The following is a 14,263-nucleotide window of genomic DNA, read 5'->3' as shown; positions in this document are numbered from 1 at the left end:
TGATACAACCCCTTACTTTTCCAATCGTGTTGTTCATTATTTATTGCCTACTAAGAGTGTTGGGAGAGCCAGTCATGACAAAACTCTACCATCTGGTGAGCAACATGTATGAGACAAGCGAAATACCCTCAGACTTCAAGAAGAATATAATAATTCCAATCCCAAAGAAAGCAGGTGTTGACAGATGTGAAAATTACCGAACTATCAGTTTAATAAGTCACAGCTGCAAAATACTAACGCGAATTCTTTACAGACCAATGGAAAAACTGGTAGAAGCGGACCTCGGGGAAGATCAGTTTGGATTCCGTAGAAATGTTGGAACACGTGAGGCAATACTAACTTTACGACTTATCTTAGAAGAAAGATTAAGAAAAGGCAAACCTACGTTTCTAGCATTTGTAGACTTAGAGAAAGCTTTTGGCAATGTTAACTGGAATACTCTCTTTCAAATTCTGAAGGTGGCAGGGGTAAAATACAGGGAGCGAAAGGCTATTTACAATTTGTACAGAAACCAGATGGCAGTTATGAGTCGAGGGACATGAAAGGGAAGCAGTGGTTGGGAAGGGAGTGAGACAGGGTTGTAGCCTGTCCCCGATGTTATTCAATCTCTATATTGAGCAAGCAGTAAAGGAAACAAAAGAAAAATTCGGAGTAGGTATTAAAATTCATGGAGAAGAAGTAAAAACTTTGAGGTTCGCCGATGACATTGTAATTCTGTCAGAGACAACAAAGGACTTGGAAGAGCAGTTGAACGGAATGAACAGTGTCTTGAAAGGAGGATATAAGATGAACTTCAACAAACGCAAAACAAGGATAGTGGAATGTAGTCAAATTAAATCGGGTGATGCTGAGGGAATTAGATTAGGAAATGAGACACTTAAAGTAGTAAAGGAGTTTTGCTATTTAGGGAGTAAAATAACTGATGATGGTCGAAGTAGAGAGGATATGAAATGTAGACTGGCAATGGCAAGGAAATCGTTTCTGAAGAAGAGAAATTTGTTAACATCGAGTATAGATTTAAGTGTCAGGAAGTCGTTTCTGAAAGTGTTTGTATGGAGTGTAGCCATGTATGGAATTGAAACATGGATGATAACTAGTTTGGACGAGAAGAAAATAGAAGCTTTCGAAATGTGGTGCTACAGAAGAATCCTGAGGATAAGGTGGGTAGATCACGTAAATAATGAGGAGGTATTGAATAGGATTGGGGAGAAGAGAAGTTTGTGGCACAACTTGACTAGAAGAAGGGATCGGTTGGTAGGACATGTTTTGAGACATCAAGGGATCACAAATTTAGCATTGGAGGGCAGCGTGGAGGGTAAAAATCGTAGAGGGAGACCAAGAGATGAACACACTAAGCAGATTCAGAAGGATGTAGGTTGCAGTAGGTACTGGGAGATGAAGAAGCTTGCACAGGATAGAGTAGCATGGAGAGCTGCATCAAACCAGTCTCAGGACTGAAGACCACAACAACAACAACAAGAGTGTTGTGTAATCCACACAGCCTATTTATTGCCCTGTGCAATCTCAAATTTGTGTCACCCTCTTCCTTGACTAACCATGTTGCGTCATCAGAGGCTCAAAACATGTTTCAGCATATCTTTCCCAAAGGGAAGACACACATTTTATGTGGATTACGTACACATTCTGGCTTGAGATGCAGGAGTTGGCAGTCGTGTGTGTGTGTGTGTGTGTGTGTGTGTGTGTGTGTGTGTGTGTGTGTGTGTGTTTGTGTTTGTGTTTGTGTCGGGGGGGGGGGGGGGGGGGGGGGCTGTTGCGTGTGTGAATCGTGTGTATCTCTCTTTTACTGATGAAGGCTGTGGCTGAAAACTTTACATAAGCGTAAATTGTGCCTGCCTACAACTTGAGGTGTCTTCGTTACAGTAAGTGTCAATCTATTTTTTCTTATGTTGTTGATGTTCCTATCTGGAGTTTCCATTGGTTGATACAGTGAAACATATTTCTTATGAATCTCTGGACATATAGGTCTTTAAACACACACACACACACACACACACACACACACACACACACACACACACACATACGCATGTGCGCGCGCAAAACTTGGCCCTAGCAGATCCCAAAGTCTCTATCAGTGCCCTACATTTTCATTAACTCAGTAGCCATTTATTTTAAAGACACACATAATATCACCATCTGGTAGTTTTATTCAGCTAATGGAATAGATAAATACAATTACACGAAAATGATTTATTCTAAAACCCTCATAAAATCATCAAGTAGTTTTATTCAACTAATTCTTTTATCTAAATGTTGTGGAATTAATTAGTTGACAAGGTATGTATACCAGATTAGCATTAACATAAATGAACATTGTTTTCATTGTAATCACGAAATTACACTTTCGAATATTTTTATTTACTACCGGTTATTAGCGTCTTGAAAGGAGGATATAAGATGAACATCAACAAAAGCAAAACAAAGATAATGGAATGTAGTCTAACTAAGTCGGGTGATGCTGAGGGAATTAGATTAGGAAATGAGACACTTAAAGTAGTAAAGGAGTTTTGCTATTTGGGGAGCAAAATAACTGATGATGGTCGAAGTAGAGAGGATATAAAATGTAGACTGGCAATGGCAAGGAAATCGTTTCTGAAGAAGAGAAATTTGTTAACATCGAGTATAGATTTAAGTGTCGCAAGTCCTTTCTGAAAGTATTTGTATGGAGTGTAGCCATGTATGGAAGTGAAACATGGACGATAACTAGTTTGGACAAGAAGAAAATAGAAGCTTTCGAAATGTGGTGCTACAGAAGAATGTTGAGGATAAGGTGGGTAGATCATGTAACTAATGAGGAGGTATTGAATAGGATTGGGGAGAAGAGAAGTTTGTGGCACAACTTGACTAGAAGAAGGGATCGGTTGGTAGGACATGTTTTGAGGCATCAAGGGATCACAAATTTAGCATTGGAGGGCAGCGTGGAGGGTAAAAATCGTAGAGGGAGACCAAGAGATGAATACACTAAGCAGATTCAGAAGGATGTAGGTTGCAGTAGGTACTGGGAGATGAAAAAGCTTGCACAGGATAGAGTAGCATGGAGAGCTGCATCAAACCAGTCTCAGGACTGAAGACCACAACAACAACCGGTTATTAAATAAAAATTTGTCCATGGAATAGAAGTAGTTAACAAGGAGGGACGATTTCAGGATAGATTTAAAAATTGGTTCATTTTCCAGTAGACATTTTCTGATATTGGGAAAATTATCAACAATTTTTTGTTGCCGTATATTGAACTCCTATCTGAGCCACAGACAGTTTCAGTAATAGCAATAGAGGCCATTCTTTTGTGAGTCATGTAGATATGGCATGACCATTCTTCTCAAATTGTGATGGATTATTTATGGTGAATATCATTACTGAATATGTATTGTGACAGAGCAGTTAAAATGCCTAACTTCTTGAAGAGGTGCCTACATGATGACTGTGGGTGCACACAAAATGTTCTCTCCTTTCAACATAGTTTGTATTATTCCACCCAAGTTTTTGCATTGTGTTTCTTAAGTATGATTGAAACCAATCTTGTAGAGAGTATCATGATTTATGCAATCAAATTCTTTGAGAAGATCACAGAAACACTTGTAATTTTTGTGAGTGAGTGTGTAAATAGTATTCTCAGTCGAGCAATTCTCCTAGAATCCAAACTGTAATGTGGTAAGTAGGTTGTTTCTACTTAAATGTGAGACTAAGATAAGGTGTTAGTAAGAAATTGTGCAATAATTATTTAAATCTTTCATTTCACATTTTCTATAAAGAGATTTAACAATTCAATATTTTAATCTGACTGGAAAAATTCCCTGTGCCAGGGGCACATTACATTTACAGTAAGGGATTACTTTCTAAGTTAGATCAACTTCTCAGAATTATGTGTGAAATTTCATCAATACCATATGAGCTTTGTTTTTTAGAATTTTTATCATTGTGTTATTTTCAGTGAAAGGTTTTGGTGTTACTTGTAGTTCCTCAAAATTTTGTGGAATGACATTTGTAATTTATTCTCTTTTTTCATCAACTCAACCATTTGATCCAATGAAAGGAAATACAGGATGGAATAATGACAATATTATGCAAAGGACAATGGCCATTACCATATAGCAGAGATGCTGAGTCCCAAAGGCGCAACAAAAAGACAGTTGATCAAAGCTTTCGACTAAACAGGCCTTCATCAGAATTAGACCACACACACACACACACACACACACACACACACACACACACACACACACACACACACACACACAAAAAACCACAGTCTCTGGTTGCCAAAGCCGGACAGCGAGCAGCAGCATGATGAGAGAAGCAAACTTTGGGGGGAGGGGGGGCCAGAAGGAGGAGGCTGGAGTGGAGAAGTGGAAGGAGGAGGCTAGAATGGGGGGGGGGGGGGGGTGATAGCAGAGTAGGGCTGGGGAACGGTAAAGTACTGCTAATGGGAGCACACAGGGATGAGTGAGGGAGAGGTTAGGGCAGCTAGGTGCAGTTGCGAGGTTAGATGGAGGACAGGATGGAGGGGGATGGCCAGTGGAAAAGGAGAGAAGTAAAAAGACTGGATGCATAGGTGGAATAGAGGGCTGCGTAGTGCTGGAATCGGACCAGGGAAGGGGATGCGTGGATAAAGGACAATGACTAACAAAGGTTGAGGGCAGGAGAGTTACGGGAACAAAGGATATATTGTAAGGAGAGTTCCCATCTGCACAATTCAGAAAAGCCAATGTTGGTGGGAAAGATCCAGATGGCACAGGCTGTGAAGCAGTAATTGAAATGAAGAATGTTTTGTTGAGCAGTGTGCTGAGCTACTGGGTGGCCCAGGTGTTTCTCAGCCACAGTTTGTCAGTGGCCATTCATGCGAACAGACAGCTTGATGGTTGTCGTGCACATGTAGAATGCAGCACAGTGGTTGCAGCTTAGCTTGTAAATGACGTGAGTGGTTTCACAGGTATCTCTGCCTTTGATTGGATAGGTGATGCTTGTGACTGGACTGGAGTACATAGTGGTGGAATGATGTATGGGACAAGTCATGCATCTAAGTCTATTACAGGAATATGAGATTAGTTTTGGGAGCAGGTGTTGTGTAGGGATGGACGATGATATTGTTTAGGTTTGGTGGGTCGCGGAATAACACTGTGGGAGGGATGTGGGTAGGACATTCCTCATTTCTTGGCACTAAGAGTAGTAGTGCTGCTACGTTTAGGAAGCTGCTGCATTTAGAAAATGATTGTTAAAAAATACATGCAACATGTTATCTGTTACAACATTGTCATTTAGTTTAATTGTTGTGGTGTATTGTACACCAATTGATAGTTCTGTCTCTCATTTCGCAATATTCCATATACTTTCAATCTTCTTATCTGCTTTATGTATTGCTGTGAGGATGTGCATATTACTAAACATATTATTGACTTTCCGTAAAATAATACAGTATTTTTTGTAGATCACAAGTAGCGTCAGGTCATGAGTTACTCTGGCTTTTATATAAGTTTCCCTTTTCCTCTTACATGATATTTTAATCCCTTTGTTTATCTATTGCCTACTGTTTTTTTATGGACTCACTGTATGACTTTTTTACTGCAGGGTTCACTGAATTTTACTTTAGCATCTCTTTCTATTTACTCATAACCATATCGTATCTTTTAACTAATTCTTAAAACGTTATGACGTGTTCACATTAATAAGCCTCACTGCTTTGTGTGAACATGTTTCAGAGCTGTAAAGTTGTAAATTCTTTATTTCTGTTAATTGTGGATTATGATCAGATAGTCCATTAACAACACTGTTTCTTTTACTTGTCTGACATGTAGCTCAATAATGCATTCTGATTACTAATAAATAGGTGAAAGTTCCCTAGAGGGAATCTGTAGACTGTTACAATCATAATGGAAGTATTCTGCAATAATAACTCACAAGCACATGCTGATGTACACACAAAGTGATTGTTTCAGTGTTTTTGAGTCTGTGTCCAACTTTCACATATACTAAAGTAGAAGGAAGGTGAGCATTGGCATTTTTGCGTAGCAATCAGTGAATAAGAAACAAAAGACTACAAATACGCCTGAGTGTAAACCAACTGTTGGTAAGACCATACCTTTAACATACAAATTAAAGCTCACAGGCACTGGTGTCTAATTATTAGCACCAACAAAAGCTATGAAATGATCACAATAACTGAAGCCACTGTTTACATTCACCTATACAGCAAACCTCGGTGTGACAGGGGCTTGGAACAAAACAACAGGTAAATTATAAGGTGTAAGATTACAGGACTAGTAAGAAAGAAAAATATACAAATAACATGACATAAAATATAACAGAATTTGTTATAGCAGAGTAACCACCATCTGGCATGGGAAGTCAGAGGTGCAAAGTTCTTGATTTACGCAAAATATTACATTGAAACTAAGAAATCAAATACATAAATAGTGGTGATTGTAGAATATGCCACGATTTAACAGGTCAAAATGTCATGAAACACAGTATTCTTTGTAAAAAAATTTTTAGGGTGCAGACTAAACATTTTTTGTTGTATTTAATGACTTGATGATACACACATCTTATTCGTCCTGTTTGAACATGTTAACACATTATAATTGTTTCTGAGGCTTAATTACAAAAAATCATCGTAATTTAAAAAGCAGAATGATATAAAAGCACATTGTGGATGCAGAGACAGTTTAGTCCACACATCAATAACAACTAATTTGTAACATTAGTTGTTGCAAAGAATTAGTGATATATTGGCTAGAGACACAAGTGTACGAAATATGCTAGCCTTGTAGAAACCTCCACTACTACACCTATTATTTATGGAAAAAATTTCCTCGTATGATGCAAACAGAACTTGGGTATAAGGAAACAGTATTCTCTTTAAAGTATAAAAGCTTTGTCCTGAAAAATACATCGCACTCTGGTTATACACTTTGCACAATCCCTGGGTCAGAACTCATCATACATACATTTACAGTTGATACAACAGAAATTCAAACAGTCAAGCAAATGGTTTTGAATACTCATATGAAGGAGATAACTTTATTACACATCTTATAGCAGCAGTGGGACCCCTTATAACATAAAAGCAGGCCATAAAAATTAATCTAAAATGCAAGGTGTGGATAAGTAGTAATATACATCATACATCCGGAAAAAATGTCATAACTTAGGAAAGATAACAGTACAAATTATTCCCAAAATATACATCATACTGTAGACAAATTAGAACCAGATTATACACATTTTTCTGCAATTACCTACTAAAACAATGAAAATGTAGTGACAAACTAGCAACATGAAATAATCACATGTAAGTGATGAGATTTAAGTTTCTTGTCTACTGGGAAAACGTATAAATTTTCATAACCAAACACCTAATGTGTAGTGTGCATGGATTTTGTTAAAGGCTCATTATGACAGTCAGTTATGTAACCTGACCACCAGTTGACAGACGTTATTACAAAACTGGTGATAAAAGTACAAGGCAATTAATCTCTATAAAGAACCTCAAAAAATTGCTGTACATTAAAATATGTTGGCTAGTGAGAAGTGTGAGTAATGAGGTTCATGCATCTGATTCACATGTATTACCTAGTAGGTAGAACAATGTTAACGTAATAAAAATATTGTAATGCGGTTATGAGATACGTACTCATGGGCTGTGTCAGAACCCTTATTACAACACGTTAATGAAAACTCATTCAAACGGCAAAGGAATTGCTAGGTTACATGAAAAATAATTACATATAAGTGAATATAGTTCCTATTCACTTCGTGTCAGCACCTAAGAGATGTTGACTACAGTGAAAACTATGTTCCAATAGGCTTCCTAAACTTCCAAAATTGGAAGAACAAAAGGGAGAATACTTTTTAAAAACACTAAAATTAATAAACTCTATTGGTACAAAACAGAACATATGTGTCTAGGCATTGAGATAGCTAAAATAAAAGCTAATGTATGTTCTTGCATGTTATTTTAAGTTGTTTTGAAAATAACATGCCAATGTATGTTGGCAAGATGCGCATTTCCCCTTCCTTTTTGCTATGTGTTTTTAATGTACAATTTTAAATTTGAAATATTCAATTAATGATTTGCAAGTGCTTGTCTGGTATTTTGTGGTAATCTCTTGTCAAATAAAGTAATGTTCAGTCTTCACATGACACATGTCAAGTAGAGGGTGTTCCAATCCCCTGTCACACCGCGGTCTGCTGTATAGGTGAATGTAAACAGTGGCTTCAGTTACTGTGATAATTTCATAGCTTTTGTTACTGCTAATAACTAGACACTAGTGCTGACACTAGTGCCTACAAGCTTTAATTTGTGTGCTAAAGGTATTTTCTTACCAACAGTTGGTTTATACCCAGGTGTACTTGTGGTCTTTTGTTTCTTATTCACTGATTGCTATATGAAGTGTTTAACTTCCAGCACTGAAGATGATCATTATGTGATTGAAAATTGATTTTGCTGTTAATAAATCATCAAAATTACAGCCAATGCTGACCTTCCTTGTAATTTTATTTATCATATGGTTGTTGTGTACACAGCTCTCTATGGAGTTGCCAGTCAATTTCACACATACTGCAACTCCTCCCTTTTCCACATTCACTCTACAGGAAAGTGATGCTATTCTGTAAATTCTTTATATAACTTCTCTATCCCAGTTTTTCCATGGTGTTCAGACAGGTACAGAACATCTATCACTTCAGAAATTCCCATAACTTCTAGTCCTGCCAGAAGCTCACCTACCTTGTTTTTTCAGCCTCTTAATGGTATGATGAAACAAACTAATTTTACTTTTCTGGGCACTGTTAAGTATCTGATGGTCCTGTTCTGTTGTAATTTCTTTCAATACTCTCTCCCTACAAACTGGCTCTAACCTAAAAAAAAAAAAAAAAAAAAAAAAAAAAAAAAAAAAAAAAAAAAAAAAAAAAAAAATGCCTCTCTGATTCCAGTAATCTCACAGATTTTGTCTTGGGTGCTTGTGGCCTCCCTTACACCTACTGCAGACTGCTCTGCTAATTTGTCCTTCACCCTCCTATTTCAATGCAGGACATGGTTTGTGTATCTCCCTCTTCCAATTGCAGCAACAGGTACATTACAGACATGAGATTTTATTTCAATCAGTAGCAATCCACTCAGCTCTTTGTTTACATGGATGATAGCTGCTTTAACCCAGAGCCACCAAGACACTGCAAAACCTTCACAAACCTCACATCTTAATACTATACTGTAAGTTATACACCTAGCTATGTGTTTAGCATTTTGCCTAAATTTCTCCCAAGACTGCTATGGAGCAGTAGGACTCTCTCTCTCTCTCTCTCTCTCTCTCTCTCTCTCTCTTTCCCCTACTTGGTTTTTCTACCAACCTACTCTTAAAATTGTTCCTACAAATCTTCTGTGCTGTACTGTACTCAAAACTGATTCTGGCTTTTCCCATATTTCAGGCAATGAGGCAAACTGGTTGCTTACTGGAACATGAAATGTGATTTCTGAGATTTTTACTTTTGATTACTATTTGTTACCTTTTCCCAAGTTTCCATGCCTGTTGTCTCATTCATTTTTTCTGATTCAAATACACCATTTCTAATTCTAGACACACATCTTTCATACCTGTTCCACGATTCTTTTGTCTCAACTGCACAATCTACAACTCTATGGGAAAGCCTCATCTAATTCTTTACCTGTCCCCGCCACTAAAATCGCTCCAATGAAAAAAAAAAAAACCCACAGTCCTGACTTGTTTCTCCCACACTAACCAAACTATGCGATATCCACATTTATTGTACTCTAGTTGCAGTGTCTGGGATTCCCTGGAATGTTTAATATCTGCCATACAAAGTGATTGACCATTTGCTTTGTTGATACGCCTGTGAGTGCAAGCTGTATGGGAAACTGCAGTCACTTTAAATCAAAGGGAATATTTTTGTCTCTGTGTATCAACACGTCTTCATCTGCATGAAAAGATGATTAGTTGTGCACCCGCCACTACATTTTGTGGTAAGTGTCTCATTGTGCTTTTGGAGAACTGTTCATCTATTATTTCAGTTCAGTTTTCACTGTTTCAAGTAAGGCTGTGTTCGAGCACGACTTGAACTGTTTGAACAGTTTATGTCACAGTTTGGAAAATCTCGGTTTCTGTTCAATCTTGCTAGATTGATTACTGCTGCTACAAATGGCAGGTTATCAAGATTTAAGTGAGTTGGAACATGGTGTTATAATCGGTGCACGAGTGATGGAACACAGCATTTCTGGGGTAGCGATGAAGTGGGTAATTTCCCATATGACCGTTTCACGAGTGTACCACGAATATCAGGAATTGGGTAAAATGTTAAATCTCCGACTTTGCTGTGGCTGGAAAAAGATCCTGCAAGAATGAGACCAACAATGAGTGAAGAGAATCGTTCAGCATGACAGAGTGAAACCCTTCTGCAAGGTTGTTGCAGATTTCAATGCTATGTGTCATCAACAGGTGTCAACATGTGAACCATTCAACGAAACGTCACCAGTATGGGCTTCTGGAGCTGAAGTTCATGTACTCTTGATGACTGCAAGACACAAAGCTTTATACCTTGCCTGGCCATGTCAACACCGACATTGGACTGTTGATGACTGGAAACATGTTGAATGGTCGGACAAATCTTGTTTGAAATTGTATCAAGCCGATGGATGTGTACAGGTGTGGAAACGACCTCATGAATCCATGAACCCTGCATGTCAGCTGGGGGCTGTTCAAATTGGTGGAGGCTCTGTAGTGGTGTGGTGTGTATGCAGTTAGAATGATATGGGACCCTTGATATGTAGAGATATGACTCGTGACAGGTGACATGTATGTAAGCGTCCTGCCTGATCATCTGCATCCATTCATGTGCATTGTGGATTCTGACAGACTTGGGCAACTCCATGAGGATAGTGCAACACCTCACATGTCAGAATTGCTACAAAGTGGCTCCAGGAACTCTCTTCTGAGTTTAAACACTTCTGCTGGCCACCAATGTCCCAGACATGAACATTATTGAGCGTATTATGGATGCCTTGCCACGTGCTGTTCAGAAGAGATCTCCACCCCTGGTACTCTCATGGATTTATGGACATCCCTGCAGGATTAATGGTAACAGGTGATACTGATTTTATGATAAACTAAAAAACACTAACATTCACTTAAATTGTAATAAAGTAAGAATTAGTGAGAACTTATATTCAGATGAATTGTGCAGCTAACTTCAAGATGGCAGGCAGACAGACTTAGGCACGAGAATGTAAACACCACATAGGTATTGACTGAGTGTAAGTTCCAGATCACAGAAGACATCAAATGAGAAATCTAAAATAGCATAATACTTTTGACAAAAATATTAAATAGGCACTATCTGGAAATAATAAAAAAGCACTGTAATGGATTCAAAAAATGTGTAGCATTCTGGACTGCTTGTACTGATATCTGAGCTCTTTCGAGCATGCAGTCAGTTGCCAACTGAAGTGCAGTTTGCTTTATCCTGCCAATACAACATATTGACTTGAATTAAACAATGGGAAATCCAGGATGGAAAAACTGTATTGTCGCAGACAGGCATAATGAGAAAGACTGCTAAAATATGAAAGCTTTAAGACAAAGTCCTTCAGCAGCAGAAAACAGTCAACACACACACACACACACACACACACACACACACACACACACACACACAGGTCACTGGAGCCAGACTGCGATTGCAACTGCAGCTGCTGTGCCATCTCACAGTTGCAGTAGGGCTCGACCACTCTGAGACAGAGTGTGAGTTATGCTTGTGTGAACTGTTGTGTGTTTCCTGCTGCAGAAGAAGGATTTTATCCAAAAGCTTTGATATCTTTATCAGTCTTTTCCATTATGCATGTCTGCGACTCAACCCCTCGTCTGCATCTTGAGTATCAATTTATCTATTCCATATTGATTTATGGGCAAGAATTGTCACTTTATCTGAATACTGAGTAGAACCAACTTGTCTGCTGTGAATAAGGAAAAAGTAGTTTCGAACAGCTGCAGCAAAACTTAGTGCAGCTGAATTCTTTTCCTCTGGCTCTGCTTGGTCTTTTACAAAACCATCACACATTCATGTGCTGGTCATAAGGTAGGTTGAGGGTATGGGCATCTAGTAAGGGTAGCTTCGAATGATAACAGGAGAATGATATAGGTGAAAAAGCATACGGAAATTCAGCACTCGGGACACAAGGGGTGCATGTGAGGAAAACAACTAGGAAGAGTCATCACAGCCAAGATACAACAGACCAAAATCTGGAGTGCAGGATAGTTGAATGTTATCAATCTGGAAACTATGGGCAGAGAACGAGTTCCATCTGGAACCCACACTGTACTTCCACCCACTAAAACTCCACATTACTACCTCCCTTCAATCCTAACTGGTCACCATATATGGAGCATCTAAAATGTCCCTAGCTGGCAGTTTCTAACTGGTGCAGAATGCTCTTGGCACACAATATAGGCTAGTTCCAGTGCACACAATGATAGGCCAATTTTGAGTGTGAGAGAAAGAAAATTTAATAATCCTAGATCATTAATTAAATGCTCCCAAACAAATTCCTCCAAGCAGGTGGTCACCTGCACAATCCTTCCCCCTACACAGGATTGGAGATGCACAAAGTTTACATCAGATGCATCTTTGGAAAGACAGATTGCCCTGATAGGGGACTTGCAGACTAGGGGAGTGCAAGTGTTAAATAACCTAAAATTTTCAGAGGAAGGGGAATAATTGCAAAAAAAAAAATACATAAGTGGACTAAAGGAGTACAATTTTTAAAAGTGGGCTGGAAAAACTCAATGTTGCTTGTCTCTGTAGACCGAGCTTCGAAGACCATTAGTGTGATGGGATGTAGTGCTGAGGTGACTGCACTGGCGAGAGGCGACTGCACTGACGATGGAGGGAAGCATTGCCTGCCTGGTAGCACATGGCTTGAGAATCAGTGATGTGAAACTGCAATACTCCCTCAGTTGATCATTTGAGGGGTTCATCTTCACCAGTCATTGAAAATATTGATTAAAAATTTTAAAATATAAGTTTATACAGAAGGGCATTAACTTGTTCAGAGCAGAATTATATTTGAAGTATTTCCAAAAAAATTGTGAAAGAAGTGAGTGGGTTACTGTTTGAAGTGAAATTGCCAGGGAATATTGCGAAATTGGGGAGGAGGAATATGACAATGTTTACATCGGTGCCCTTGCTCTGTATAACTGAATTACATATTAGAATACAAAAAAACCAAATGAAGGGCTTATTTCAATAGTGGTACAAGTCCATTTTTGTTTATATTGAGATACAGAGTCCGAAAGTTAAATGAGTGCTGAAAAATCTGCGGTTGAGATACCAGAAATATTCAAGCATATGGCTTCTTGCTAGAGATGAACCTTTCTTTCTTTCTGTTTGTTTGGCTCATTAATTTCAGAAGCATTATAGACAGAAATGTGGAGGTAATGGACTTGTACCAATATTGAAATATGCCCTTCAAATCTATTAACTTTACTGTAGGACTTGTTACAGCACTTCTAAAGGCAGGTTAGTATAAAATTCTATTCCACTGTAGTACCAGTAGGCATTAGGTGTTGACAAATTACAAGTCATTGATATGTAAGCAAAACGATTCATCATCATATCCAGGTATTTTGCAAAAGTAACTTAAGTCACTTAACAGTGAAGTATTGAAGTTACATAATCACTATGAACCATAGACCTTGCAGTTGGTGGGGAGGCTTGCGTGCCTCAGCGATGCAGATAGCTGTACCGTATGTGCAACCACAACGGAGGGGTATCTGTTGAGAGACCAGACAAACGTATGGTTCCTGAAGAGGGGCATCAGCCTTTTCAGTAGTTGCAGGTGCAACAGTCTGGATAATTGACTGATCTGGCCTTTAACACTAACCAAAACGGCCTTGCTGTGCTGGTACTGTGAACGGCTGAAAGCAAGGGGAAACTACAGCCGTAATTTTTCCTGAGGGCATGCAGCTTTACTGTATGGATAAATGATGATGGTATCCTCTTGGGTAAACTATTCCGGACGTAAAATAGTCCCCTATTTTGATATCCGGGCGGGGACTACTCAAGAGGAGAAAGAAAACTGGCGTACTACAGATCGGAGCATGGACTGTCAGATCCCTTAATCAGGCAGGTAGCTTAGAAAATTTAAAAAGGGAAATGGATAGGTTAAAGTGAGATATAGTGGGAATTCATGAAGTTCGGTGGCAGGAGGAACAAGACTTTTGGTCAGGTGAATACA

This window comes from Schistocerca piceifrons, chromosome 7 (genome assembly GCF_021461385.2).
Source record: "Schistocerca piceifrons isolate TAMUIC-IGC-003096 chromosome 7, iqSchPice1.1, whole genome shotgun sequence".
NCBI classification, from domain to species: domain Eukaryota; kingdom Metazoa; phylum Arthropoda; class Insecta; order Orthoptera; family Acrididae; genus Schistocerca; species Schistocerca piceifrons.
This window is presented reverse-complemented; position numbering follows the sequence as displayed.